Source organism: Empidonax traillii, unplaced genomic scaffold, assembly GCF_003031625.1.
Source record: "Empidonax traillii isolate 1590-97213 ecotype Southwest subspecies unplaced genomic scaffold, ASM303162v1 scaffold19:size3308961, whole genome shotgun sequence".
In the NCBI taxonomy this organism is placed as follows: Eukaryota; Metazoa; Chordata; class Aves; order Passeriformes; family Tyrannidae; genus Empidonax; species Empidonax traillii.
In genome coordinates this window covers 657033-668820 of record NW_020955212.1, presented here as the reverse complement: position 1 = coordinate 668820, position 11788 = coordinate 657033, and positions in this window count along the sequence as shown.

Here is an 11788-nt window from a genome sequence, read left to right as displayed (position 1 = left end):
GGAATTCGCTGCAGACAATTGACTCGACGCCTTCTGGCAACTTGAGGCGGGGGAGAAAAAACAAACAAAAAAACAAACAAAAAAGCCTTCAAGCCCACTCAGGAAGTAGCTGTCGGCGAGATGGTGCCTCGTCTTCTCGCTTCCCTTCCATCTTCCCAGAACTGGGCCGGGATCTCGGCAGAACCCACTGTGTTTAACTCACGGGTGGGTACCCCTTGCGCGGGGCTCGTGGGAGCCACCCAAATGTGAGCTGTTGGGCTGTCCAGATGTGGACAGATTCACCTCGTGACACTGGAAAGCTTTACGGAGGTTGCTCCCAGCCCCCCATCCTGTCACTGGGGACTGGTGGGTTTGCAGTGATGCTCAGGATGCTCTTCCAAGCTTATCCCAAGTGATTATCTATATATCTAAGCAAGGCATAGGAAGTATAAGAGCTGGTCTGCATTTGTAAAGGGCCTTAGATTTGCACCGGTGTCCACTGTGTCACAAAGGAAAACAAATCCCCACAGGCCTGGATGGATTTTCAGCTGGAAGCCCGGGAATTCATCGAGGGGAACAGGAATCACAGAGCCCATATGTGGCAGTGGGCAGAAAAGTTTGCAAGGACAAAGACAACACTGGCCTCTAACACAGCCCAGAGGCTGTTGCTTGTCTCCTGAGTGGTGCTTAACTGCATTTCCACAGCAGGTACCAAATGCCCAGCTGATATGGTCTGTGTCACACATCATACACTCCCATCGTAGGTATTAGTTGGTACATAAATCATTTGACCACTCCAAAGTAATCAGTGAGGTCACTCCGTGATATTAGATAGGTCTTTTCCAACCTGAAGGACCCCGAGAGTAGCTCAGTTGGTTAGAGCATGGTGGTAATAATGCTTCCATGATTCCAAGTTGCAGAGGTAATGAGGCCCAGCACGGCAGTGCCAGCAAGACTGCGGCAAGAACGCAGCCCCACTGCCTCTGGCTGGCACAGGGCATGATCTGAGCACCCACGCTGCTGTGCTAAGCCCCTTGGTCATTGTCTCCTGCCCCTGGCTCCAGGTGTGGCCATGGATACAGCAGAACTTCTCTCTAGTGATACCACAGAGAAAAACCTCCTCTGGCATTGCAGCCGAGCACTGAGGTATAAGGAAATGCCAACACCACCAGTGCTTGTGCAACTGTAACTCAGTCCCTTTCTGCGTGTGGGTTGTGAGTGACTGCTGATTTTCCCACCAAAGGATGTTTCCTCTATTCTGCACAGACATTCTGGATAGTGCCCTCGTGCCTGAGGTGCTATTAGAGTGGCAAGTGCTGAGCGCTCCTCATTACACTTGGAGCTGTGCTCTGAATGTGCAAAGCATTGTAAAAATTGCTAATGTTCCAAAGCTCCTGGTCTAGGTGCCTCAAATCCCAGAATCTGGGTGTGCTTTTGTAGGTTATTACCCTGGTCCTGCTGCATGTCTCTTCATTAGGAGAAAATGAGGCAATCTCAGTCTCCTACCTATCGCTCAGGCCTGGGGAGGTGAGTATAGTAATACCCTCGCTGGGTAGAGCACTTGTGAAAAACCTATGGCTTTGCAGGAAGCCTGAGGCTGGAGCAGTGAGTCCTGAACAGCTGGAAAGGAAATCCTAAACCTCTTGCCATTTCCTGAAGGAGGCAGGGGTCCTGCAGAAACCCAAACGTGACTGCAGGTTGTTGGGCCTCCGGGGGTTGGCAAGGCTGTGAGTCCTGTGCGGGACTTTTCGACTTCAACACTCTTTCATTGTTGGGTATTTGGTGTTTTCTTTTCCAAGTGTATTTAAGTAATTAGCATGAAAATTGGACGTGAAAAGACACAGCCCTTTCTCCTAAAATGTGACACTGACTGCTTGCCAGCAACCAGCGGGCAGGATGCTACCACCGGGGCAGACATCTCCCGCGCCACAGCGCTCAGCCACCAAGGTCAACCTCAATCCCACTGTCTCTTTGCGCTTCCCCAAGGTGGGCAGCCAGGCAGCCGTGTCCCCCTGCCTGACAGCGCCCTGGCGCAGAGCAGCAAGGGGAGGTCAGGGCTGCGTTGCAAACAGACACAATTTCAAATAAACGAGGTCTCAGTGTTAACACCTGTGATTTATATGCATTTTCAAAGCCCCATGTGAACGTCTTTTTAGTCCTTAAAATGTCTCTTTGAAGTATGTGCTGTTCGCTATCTCCCTTCTGTGGAGTAGGGAAGCTGACAGGTTTCGAATGAGATTCAAAATATCTTATTGCAGCATGTGCTGCAAAATCCTTTGTCACGTCTGACAGCACAGCCATTCAAATCAGAAAGATGTGATTATTTGTTTATTTACATGTGATGCGTCTCTTTGCCCAAACACCTGTACCTCAAGAGCAAATTCTAAAACCAACCTGGTAAAGGCTGGTGATTTTGGCAATGCTAGAAAGCAACTCGTGGAAGTGCTGCTTGCAGAGCAAGCCAGGCTCAGTGGCCCTGGCCACTGTGCTGATGTCAGAGGCTGAGGGATGGCAACATGGACGTGAGGCAGATGCAATGTTCATGACACCCTCATGCCTCTTTTCAAGTCAAAATCAGAAGCACCTGCTGCTCATTTGAGGAGATGAGTAGATGGCCAGCAGTGCTGTAAAATGCCTCAGCTTTTCTGAAATACTGTCTACTGAAATCACACACATCGTTTTTCTCCTTACTTGCTCCAAATACCCATAAGCATTCATGCCCCAAAGCGTGGCCATATAAGGGGAGCAACTGTCCTCTTGGGAGAGGAGAGAGGAGGTCAGGAAGCTGTCTGCTGTGGCAAGGATGGCTTGCAGATGGAAAACTGCACCAAAGGGAAGGTAGTTTCTCCTATCCTGCACGGATGCATTTCCATTTCCATCTCCTTCTGGGACACAGCAGCTCTGGTGCTTTCCATTGCCCTGATCCAGGCCATAGCAAAGGCAGGGAAATGTTGCTAGATCATTTCAGAGGGATGCCATGAGCCAGTAACTATCATCTACTGGAAAACTCATTTCAAGTTGAAGAACCTATGGAGAGTATTAGGAAGAGAGAGCACATGCACTGCCACAGCCATGATAGTTGGAACAAAAATACAAATATCCACATTTTACAGGTGACTTCTGGTTTTATGCAAGTTCTCCACATTCACAGAAATTAATTAGCCAGGTCAAAGGGGAAGGACAGCATGAGGACTGAGTGGATAAACCAATTTTCTGCCATTTGCATGGATTGGAGGAGGTGTGGAGGGGAAGGTTTTTAAAGTACCTAGCTCCCAGGACTTATCTTTACAAAAGCTCTTGCCTCTGCAATGCCTGGTGATGAGCGTGGTCTTGAAGGCTGAAAACTCGACAGCCCCGTGCTCCAGTGAGGAAGGGAAGAGTACCTTGCTCAGTGTTCACTATTCCCCCACTCTCCCAGGACACAGTGACACTAAAGGACATGGGGAAAAGGCATGCAGGGGAGGGGGGAGCAAGAAACTGCAGAGGGTGGTGAAGCAGAAGGGTTTTTGAAATGTGTCAGACAAAGGCAACTTGCCCGTGGCTGTGGTGTCTCTCTGAAACACTGAGCCACTGTTCTCCTCTACAGCAGGTTAGAAATCTGAAAAATCCTACCCATGGACTGGCCACCTTCAAGATTTAAATTTTTTTTCCCTTATGAAGAGCCCTCATTGGTCTGCTTTTGGTGAACTGCCAAGCAATTCACACTAATTCGCCTGACCAGCTGTAAGAACCCGACTGCCCTCTTGCAGCCCTCATTATGCACCCTTCCTGCTGATCTAAATACAGAAAGGTCAGGAGGGTGAGCTCCAGTAAATTATTAGAGATACACCCTTAACTGCTGTTTTGCGTCGGCTTATTCTCTTGCATCTTTGCTGTTTCCACAGTTTGTTTTCCTAAGGAAACCTTGCTCCAGAAGAGAAAAGCATCAAGAAATCCTAGGAGGAATAAAATAAGTGAGGGGGATTGATCCCTCATGGGGATCTTTCTTTAAAAAGAAAATATTGCTATCAGTACAGGCTCATTCACAACACTCTTTTCACCTGTCCAGAGCCTTGACACTTGCACTTGCTTGAGAGAGGTGCTGAAACAGTCGTGCCTGGTCTGTGCAGGGCTTCCAGTGGTGCTTGCACCCTCACAGCTCCGCATGCATTTCCACCGAGCCTGTAACAGCATCAAATGTGTCCTGCTGCAGCAAAGCAGCGGTGGCTTCTTCCAAGGACTCAAGCTGAGTGACTGTTGACCAACAGATCCATTTTTAACTGCTAAGTATCTACCCTGAGGCTACTAAAAGGTAAAAAAATTCCTGGCTGCTGTATTTCCAACCTGCCCATCGGCTGCTGCATCTTCCCTGAGAACACACCCACATCATCCCCGAAGGCTGGAGTCCAGGAGTCAGCACGCTGGTATCTTGCAAATTATTCCCCACCTGACTTCCTTGCTCCTGAGGATACTCTGCTTTCCAGAGCTTCTAGATAGCAGTCTGTGTTTTTCTTGTCTTTAATGAGGAACACAGCTGTGGCTGTTCTCTTTGCTTTGGGTTGCCTTTCTTTTTTTTTTTTTTTTTTTACCCCATTTCTATGGTAAATGGAGTTGAGGAAAGAGCAAGAAAACTGAAGAATGATCCAAGCCAAGAAGATGTAGAGGGAAAGTGAATTAGAAATGCACAGTTTATTAATTAAGTTAAAATGTTAGTTAAAAATCTATATAGATTGAAGATCCTGCTGCTCCCACAAATCCTCCTTTTGAAGTCAGTGGTTGAATATCCTATTGCTTTGGCAGTAAGAAATACATAAATAGTGATGAAGATCTAGGCCATGCAAAATCCACTTGGTAATTAGAAGCTTTCCCTGGTGGCATTGCCTGGTCCAAAATATGAACTTAAATTTTAAGAAGTCATCAAAGAACCCCTGAAATCAGTCATCTTCATAGTCCCTGCTTTTTAAGAATAGGAAGATCATGTGATAAATATGAGGGAGAATATACTGATGCCTGTCATCTTCCTGGTCCTTCAGGCAGGCAGTTTTGAAGTCTGTATTGCTCTTGACATCCACATTGCTGGGTCCTGTGCAGGAACAGCACAGTGTCTCCTCTGGTTTGATAGTGCTACACGTTTATTAAAGCGATGGCAGATTACATATGTGAGCAGTGTACTGAAATATGATGGAAATATTAGATGATTCAGCAAACTGAGGGTGACAGGAGAGGCCAGATTAACTGTGGATTCCTTTATCTGAAACATTTCTTCCGTCTTCCCTTTATTCTCACCCTCAAAGCCCAGCACAAAGCCTTCATCCTACCACATGCAGGTAAAACCAACGCCAGCTGATTTTGAAAGATGATTTTCCTTGAAGCTTTCTGAAGCACAGTACGCAGCGCACACGTTTAATATGCAGTGTCCTTTCAGAAATGCTCTGTCTCATCTCAGACACAGACACGATGGTAGGAATGAAGAGCTGTGAGCTTTGTTTAGGGCTGGCCAGCTGAGGGTCAGGAAGCAGCCAGTCAGCATGGCCAGAGATGACACTTAGTGAGCCCAGACTGGATACAGGGTTGTAAGAAACTGGGAGGAGAGCACTACACAGCTTCTGCCCTTGCATCTTCTTGGGATACAGAAGTTGTCACATCACAGTTTCTGCCTTTTTCACCAGGAAGTATCCGCCAGCACTCTTACTGATCGTTGTATCTGTGTAGCCATGAGCAGATCATGTGGCCAGGCAAGCCAGGTGGGGGGTATGTTGTAAATTGACTTATTAAGGGCTGAAAGGTGGTTTTGCAAAGACCTGAATGCCGCAAGGCACCGTAATATCATCAGGCAAACAAACAGGATTTTTTTGTCTCTTTGTGATCCTTTATGATATTGAGAGGGCACAGAGCTGCAGACTGTCCCTGATTTTCAGATGAATTGCTCCACTAATATAAAAGATATTCTCATAATGGTCCCAAATTAGTTGATTGCTTGAAGTGCCAGAATCCTTAATGCTCTGCTATTTTAAACATATGGAAATTGATTCAACACTTATCATCTATTTAGAGATGTAAATTTATTGAAAAAGATGCCACTTCTTCCTAAGCTTCAGGCAAGCTCTGATACTTAGCTTTCTGGGCACAAGCAGGATTTTACTAGGACTTGTGATTTTAAGTGCAGTGATTTACTTTCCTTCTAAGAGAGGGGAGAAGCAGAGGAAAACTGACTGTATTGTCTACAGCACTGGTGTGAACTGACACAGATAGGGCAGTATCTGGCACATCGTACCCTGAGGGTCTTTTCCCAAGCAGGGTACTGGCCTTGCCCTAAATTCTGTTGCCATTGCTCTGTAAGTCCACACTCATGTTGGAATTATTCCGTAAATCTGATACAGTCACCTGCTATTGGGGAAGAGCAGTGAGAAATCAAGCACAGGCAGTGACAGCAGTGGCATTGGCCAGGTCAACATCCCATGGCAGGGAGAGCTCCCTTCCTTCCCAAGTTTAGCCTAAGCTTCTAAAAGCAAACAGCATTGATCACTGATCTGCAGTTCAAAGCTGTTCTCTGGAAATCAGCCTAGTTCCCAGCTTCAGTCTTTTGGGATACCTTCCTGCATGGGCAAGCACTGCGCTGATGTCATGGGCATGAGGCTGCTATCAGGATGAGAAGGCTGCTCACAGCCTTCTTTTTTATTTGGCGTAGTCACTTAGCACCTTATAAGATGGAGATCTGTGTGTATAAATTAGGAATGCTGTTCTTGCCTTAAAGGTTGTGAAAATATGAGTTTCTGCTGAAGAAATTTTTTTTTTTTTTAAAAACCAAATGGTTGTCTTAGGAATTTGATCATGTATTATTATTCAGTATGATTCATGTATTAATTCTACACTGAGAATGTCTCCATAAAGCCTAATATTATGCTTCTGGGATTAAGCAGTATTTCTTAATGTGTTTCTTATCCCAGCATTTTTTCAGAGAAGCTGGAATGGAGCCAATTCATTCAAGGTGCCTACACATTAGTGGTTAGCTCGGGTCAGGAGAGCACTTACAAAATCATTCCCACTTGCCCTGCTGTGGTTTGCATCATGAAGAGGGCACAAGAGGTGGATTTCTCTCAGATGAAAGGTGGACAGCACGCACACTGCAGTCTCAGCACTCTTCTGCATTATGGATCTGCTCCCGGGCTCTACTACTTGCTGGCATAGACACAGCTGCAGCACATTAATGCACCTTAAAATCTCTTGATGGCGTTTGGGAGGTGAGTTCACTGTCTGGATTAATTAACCACCAAGCCTGGTATCTTGACCAGCTAATGGTTAATCAGAGGCTTTATTTTCTTGTTTACACCATCTTGTTTATGATGTTGAGTCCAGCCTCAGTAGCATGTAAGAAAAATCTAGCTGTATTTGTGAGGTAAAGCACCTTAATGTCTTGCATAAGCCTGAAAAATTATTTTGGAGTAAGACAGGGTTACAACAGAGCTGGTTTTGGAAATCACTTCTGGGGGTCTGGTTCAGTCAGTTATCTATTCCCAGTGGGAACTAGTGATCTCCCTTAAGACCCACTAGCTCCACTTTGAAAAGAGCAGGAAACCATGAGAGCTTGCTGCTAAGTTGTCCCCATCCCTAAATTTCCCTTCCGCCCTTGCTCTCCACCATCCCGACCCGGGTGACTCTCTCTCTTCCCTAATTACACAATAACTGCATACCTAAACATAATATTTCTTACATCATGAAGGAGAGAGTGACAACCACCAGCATCTCTCAAGGCATATTAAGCTGCTCCACCGCACTGGTGACCTCTCGTGTTGGTTCTGCTGGACTGCTCTGGGGCTACAGCGTGACCCAGCTCACAGCACCCTTTGGCTGGCATCACTGGATGGACACTCACCTTCGTGTCCCCTCCACCTCAGTCCCATCAATGGCCCTGCTGTCATCTCCTCTCACTCACAAACATCTCCTCCCCTTCAGCTTCCCGATGCACACAGGGCACAGCCTGTGGCTCTGGCATAACTGAAAATTTTGGTGCATGTCCCATACGCTTAAAGAGATTTTTGCCATCTTTGTTACATGTGATGAGCATGCCAGTCTCATATCACATGAGATATGTGTGTTCCAAGCACACTGTCACAATCCTGAGACTTATTTGAAGCACTGGAGTGAAACGCATGCTGCTCACTGAAGTATGATAGCTGTTTTCCTGAGCAGGTGCTTGTTTATTTTTATTAGTGATTATAACATCTGCCAGTAGGAAAATGTTAAGGAGGCGTCAGGGCTGAGGAGGAAAAAGGCAACTCCCAAGTTACGAAGGGGTGATGGCAGAATTTATGTGCTGACTGGTGTTGCAAAGAAGTGGACAATTATATCTTACTTGCAACACACGGGGAACGTTTTCCTTCAGACCTCGCCCTGTACAAGTGTGCCTCAGTTTTCACACAAGATCCTACAACAACAAAGCTAGCTGGTCTAGGCAGAAACACAGGTCAAAATTTCAAAACATTCAGGATGGTATTTGGTGCATTTTTACACTCTGCCTCTCAGAAAGCCCTGATTTTACAAAAGTTTGTGACAATTAAAATTGCTGTCAGAGGTACCAGAATCTACAGATTCTGTGGGATTTCAAGTCAGATTCATATGGTTCTTTCCAAGATATCCCATCAGTTTTCTCATTTAGCTTGTCAGTGCCACTTAAAAAAAACACAGTTCAACTAAATCCAGCAGCACATAGAAAAAAGCCTGTCAGCTTTGCTCCAGCCTCTGCTTCCACAAGCACCTATCAAGTAAGTTAGGGAAATGTGGGTACCCCCACTACACAGGGCACACAAAAACTCACTGGCAAAGCTAAATGAAACTTAGCAGGGCCAAACATCCCATCAGAACTGTTGCACAAATCCATTTAGCAAGATATTTTCAGCCTATTTTTTTTCCAACCTCTACCCCTTTCTGCCCTGCCACAGGGCAATGGTAACAATGAATTTTATGTTCAGTTTACAACGATGCTGTGAGATCGAATCGGACTAGTTCAGACCACAGCTCTGTGAGAGAACATCCCCAACACCCACAGGGACATCAATGCAACATGATGACTCAACATCAGCTCTGTCATCTGGCCCTTTCTTTCTCCTGTCCAAAGGAAAAGGCAAAGACAAGGACAGGGAGGAAGATGGGTCCATTCACAATGTCTTTGCCATTTACAATTAAATTTAGAGCAAGGGTGAATACAGCAAATGGATTTGTAACATTTCAACACCCACCCCCTTTCCTGTAAATTCCTGCAGGACTTTGGCAGCAGAAAGCATAACTATGCTAGAAGTAATGGAATTACAAAAGAAAGAAAGGAAGGGAGTGTAAGCAGTGGGAATAGGAAGAAATAGCTCAACAGATACTTTTCAATTTATATACACACCCTTCTCACATAAACCAGAGTTGGTTATCAGCTAACTGACTATTAGGTCGTTAATCAGCTTATCTTCTGAGAACAGTGTTTGGGTGTAAAATCAACTACTTCTAGACCACATGTCTGTCCCAAAGACTCCTAAACACCACAGCTTTTGTTTTTAAGGCAAGCATCAGCAATGCTCTTTTCCTTTTGTGTTTGTATGGGTGTAACAAACTCTAAATAACCAGATAGATTCAAGATGTCATCATTCATCATCAGTAGCTGAATCCACGGAGTTATCATCAGAAGCCTTCATCCCAACGAGATGCCCATTGCTGGGCAGCTGCATTTTCTGTAGGATTTCTCTGACTCATCAGCTAGCCCACTGAAAATAAGTGTTCTCCATCGCACGCATTTCCAGGCTACATTTGTCTTAGTTTCCAAATTAAAAAAAATCCAAACAAAACCAAAAAACAAAGAACAAAAAGGACACGCATGGATAGTTGAACTTTTGTTTTTTTTTCTTTTGGATAACTCAAGTAAATGGACTTTGAAGGAGAAAAAAAAAGACTATAAAGCTTGGCACAGCAAAACATTTCTATACATATCTACAAACAGGCCTATAGCTAGTCTATAATAAAGGAAACTGTGCAAATCAACTTAGGCACAGTATCTTCAAAATAGCTGTACTACCCACAGTCAAACGTGGAGCTATTCTGAGAAATGCTGAAGAAAAACCTTTTCCCATCCGTCTGCCTTCTCCACAAAAATCAGTTCAGCCAAGACTTGCGAGAGGAGGGGGTTGCTTTGATGGAACAAGAGAGGGCAGCGCCTCCCGCTCTTCCACAGGTGTGGCTCCCATCAGGGGAGTGGGACACCTCTTGCCCAGAGGTGACCGTGCCTGTGGTTTAGCTGAGCGACTCAAATCGTGCCTGCTGGCAGGGCTGGCCAACCCTTGCTGCTGGGATTTCTGCACATGACTAGAATTTGAAACACGAGCTTGTGCACCGCTGAAATTGTACTTAGGGATGTCCCACGTGGACAAGTAGATGACCAAATATTGTAACAATCTACATGAATCAAATTAAATCATTATTGATTATTACTCCCAAAGCAATTCTAGTTATGGGAAGTCACAGGCGGGCCATGTTTGCTGATGGAGTTTAAGGAAAGCCAAACCACTGAAATGGGTGAAGTCACTGGGCAGAAGAAACCATCAGAAACCAAGGCTGACTTGACCCACCCACCCTGCCATGGCCAGCAGGCAGCTCTCTGTGAATGCAAAGAAATCACTGGTTTCAGTTCATTCTGATAATTGCATTCCACACACATTGTTAATTCGTGTTTAAGCTAACTGGCATATAAAATACATTCCCACTTTATGTAGAAAAATTAGTGTAAGGTGGTAACAGGTGCTACTGCTAAAATCCTGCAGGATTAGAACCTTCCAGGAATATTTTCATTAACAGGTTTAATCAAAACACTTTAGTCTCCAGCATGTTAAATATATTGCTGACTAATTAAAAGAATTCTAAGTAAGTGCTTGAATTCCAATTTTCATCCAAATAAAACTTGTTGCAAATTATGAACAAATGAACAGCCGTCTAACAGGAAGAGATAGACAATGTTTACTACTTCTTAATACATGAAACATAAAATTTCAAGGGCCCCAATTAAAATATCAGGCTGGTAGAGGCTTTAAAGAAAAAGGTGGCAGCCACCCTTTCTGATCTTACATGTTGCCTACTAAAGTTCCACATAGTTCACCTTCACAAAACACATTCCTCATACCTATGAGCACCGTGGGAAGGTGATCCCACAGAGCTCCTCAGGCAGGAGATGCCAGGAGTCGCTGGGGACAGTGGCAGGGAGGGATGGGCTGGTCACACACCTGTAGGGACTGGCTGGCTCATGCCCAGGAGCAGGCTGTGTGCCACCGTGTTACTCACCTGGGAGTGGAGATGGGCAGCTAAACAGCTCAGAAACAACACCCTTGATATTGATGCATCTGAGAGGGATGCAAAGGATGGCCAAAAGTGGTGTAGCTATGTGAAAATATGTTAACTTGGTTACCAACAGAGGGAGGGGAGAAGTAATCTTCCAGGGAGGGCCAGCAGGGAAATGTGACCTAGAGTGCAAATACAAACATGGCAGAAATCGATTATCTGAATGAAGCTTTCCCATTTGCCGACCTAAACCATAATTAAACTGCAAATCAATATAGCCTGGTGCTCTCTTATCCTCTCAAGTTTTGTATATTTTATTTACACATAATTAATAAACTTCCTTTGACATGTCCTGGATTTTAGAGTGCACGAGCAGGCGGTGAATGGTAAGCAGTGAAAATGCTGCACTGCTGCTTTTCCATTTGAGCGCAAATAATGTCAACAGAACTCAGGAATTTGCTCCAGTAATGGGGAAATGGCATCAGAGAAATGTCTCCCTGCTTATTCAGACCTTTAGCTGGGG